The sequence below is a fragment of the Neovison vison genome, chromosome 1, assembly GCF_020171115.1.
Source record: "Neovison vison isolate M4711 chromosome 1, ASM_NN_V1, whole genome shotgun sequence".
In the NCBI taxonomy this organism is placed as follows: domain Eukaryota; kingdom Metazoa; phylum Chordata; class Mammalia; order Carnivora; family Mustelidae; genus Neogale; species Neogale vison.
Genome location: NC_058091.1, coordinates 277,841,229 through 277,844,021, shown reverse-complemented (window position 1 = coordinate 277,844,021; position 2,793 = coordinate 277,841,229). Strand labels below are relative to the sequence as shown.

General features: G+C 42.7%; 1 pseudogene; it reads left to right on the top strand.

The window, feature by feature from the left end:
- The first annotated feature begins 351 nt into the window (after nucleotides 1-351).
- On the top strand, nucleotides 352-1,461 carry LOC122902188 (annotated as a pseudogene).
- The last annotated feature ends 1,332 nt before the right edge of the window (nucleotides 1,462-2,793 follow it).

The following is a 2,793-nucleotide window of genomic DNA, read 5'->3' as shown; positions in this document are numbered from 1 at the left end:
TGCAGACAAATTTACGGTAAAGATACCTCAGGGCTGTGGGACAGAGCAGAGGAAGGCAATAGACCTGTGTGAGGATCATATCCTACCCTTAGAAGGTGGGTCTTAGCCAATCCATCTGAGGTGGGTCTGACCAATGGAGGCAATGAAAGGTGAGGAGGGTAACTGGGAGGAAATGTACTGAAAATTACTTTGATCAACTTCAAGATTTTGCCTGAAACTGGTCTTAGGTTTTGCTTCAAAAAATACCTGGGAGGCCCCCTTCTACACGATCACGCTGAGCTAGTACCCGCGCCTGGAATCAGGTCGCAACCCCGGCCACGCCTGCTGCCTGCCACTGCCTCTGGACGGACCATGGACCCCCGCAAAGTGAGCGAGCTTCGGACTTTCGTGAAAATGTGTAAGCAGGATCCGAGCTTCTGCACACCGAGGAAATGCGTTTCCTGCGGGAGTGGGTGGAGAGCATGGGGGGTAAAATACCACCTGCCACTCATAAAACTAAATCAGAAGACAGTATCAAGGAAGAAAAACCAGATAGTAAGAAGGCGGAGGAAAACATAAAGACAGATGAACCATCAAGTGAGGAGAGTGATCTAGAAATTGACAATGAAGGTGTGATTGAACCAGATACCGATGCCCCTCAAGAAATGGGAGATGAAAATGCAGAGATAACCGAGGAAATGATGGATCAGGCAAATGATAAAAAAAGTGGCTGCCATTGATGCCCTAAATGATGGTGAACTACAGAAAGCCATTGACTTGTTCACAGATGCCATCAAACTAAATCCTCGCTTGGCCATTCTGTATGCCAAGAGAGCCAGTGTCTTCATCAAATTACAGAAGCCAAATGCTGCCATTCGAGACTGTGACAGAGCTATTGAAATAAATCCTGATTCAGCTCAGCCTTATAAGTGGTGCGGGAAAGCACATAGACTTCTGGGCCATTGGGAAGAAGCAGCGCATGATCTTGCCCTTGCTTGCAAACTGGATTATGATGAAGATGCTAGTGCGATGCTGAAAGAAGTTCAACCCAGGGCCCAGAAAATTGCTGAACATCGGAGAAAATATGAGCGAAAACGTGAAGAGCGAGAGATCAAAGAAAGAATAGAAAGGGTTAAGAAGGCTCGGGAAGAACACGAGAGAGCCCAGAGGGAGGAAGAATAATCAGGAGCTCAGTATGGCTCTTTCCCAGGTGGCTTTCCTGGGGGAATGCCTGGTAATTTTCCTGGAGGAATGCCTGGAATGGCAGGGGGGATGCCTGGAATGGCAGGAATGCCTGGGCTCAATGAAATTCTTAGTGATCCGGAAGTTCTTGCAGCCATGCAGGATCCAGAAGTTATGGTGGCCTTCCAGGATGTGGCCCAGAACCCAGCAAATATGTCAAAATATCAGAGCTACCCAAAGGTTATGAATCTCATCAGTAAATTGTCAGCCAAATTTGGAGGTCAAGCATAATGCCCTTCTGACAAATAAAGCCCTTGCTGAAGGAAAAGCAAAAAAAAACAAAACAAAACAAAAAAAAAAACCTGGGAGCTTGCAAGGATTTAACAAGTCAATCTGTAGAGAAAAGGCTGTTAGCAAATTATGGGCAACAGCTGAAGACAGCTATAAGGGATTGGAGAGAAAAAAAAAAAAAAAAACCAACTAGAAATATATTCCATATTCAGATTCCAGAACAAACGCATTTAAGTTTAGATCAACTCTGGTAAAACACAAACTGTAGAGGATACATTTGAGTGTAGCTGATACAAGAAAAGTAGTTTGGAATGTCCATCAGAAGACCTAGATGCAAACGAATACCTGTTTTAGGTTGTATCCCTTTAAAGCTCTGTTTTGAACGTCAAATAGTTGAATATCAATAATTTCACATGCTTATCTGAACCCAGTATATGCTTTAAGTACAAATAAAATGTTAAGTTTACATATATATGTATCTTTTCCTTGTGTCAGCGAAAGATAATAATGTTGAAAGGATATCTTATCTTAAACCTACTTTTTTTTTTTTCAAATGATCTGATTCCTCCCCATCCAAACTACTGGGTAAGAAGGCTTCCTCCATGGAATCCAGGGCCCTGCTAGGAGAAAGCCACACTCCCACGTGCAGATTCCTAGCTTAAGGGAACAGTGTGGGAAACTAAGAGGATCATCACAACCCTGACTTGTCCAGAGAAGAGACTATATTCTCAGCCACACTTGATAAGATTTCACCAGTAACTAGCAAGGAGGAATAGGAAACTCTTACCAGAGCCCTCTGTATATCATTTATAGCCTATTACATAAACATACGGTACATGTTTACTATAAAGTTTACTATATAGTAAACTGCACATAGTTCTTATTTCATGCTGTTTAGTCATTCTCATCTAATCCTCTTGTATCTTCATAAAGTCCTGAAAGAATCTCTGCAGCTGTTGTTCGTGAGGTGGCATGAGCCCAGGGAGCCTACCGGAATCTGTGGTTCTATTCTGCTCTGAGTACCTTCCCAGGAAGGCGGTCTCCTTACACAACACTGTTCAGTGGGGCCTATGTTGCTCAGAGTTACATGTACACAGGAAAGACAGCCCATTGCAAAGAAGTGTCATTTAAAGTCATGTCTGGCTTTTAGTAATGAATACTTATATAACTTACACTGGGTTCCATAAAAATTAAATAAATAAAAATTACAACACGGATAAACCTTAGAAGCATTATGCTAAAACAAAGAAGGCAGTCACAGATCCTGATTCAAGATGGCGATGGAGGAAGATTCCAGATTCACCTCCTTCCACAGATACACTGCATCTACAGCTACATATG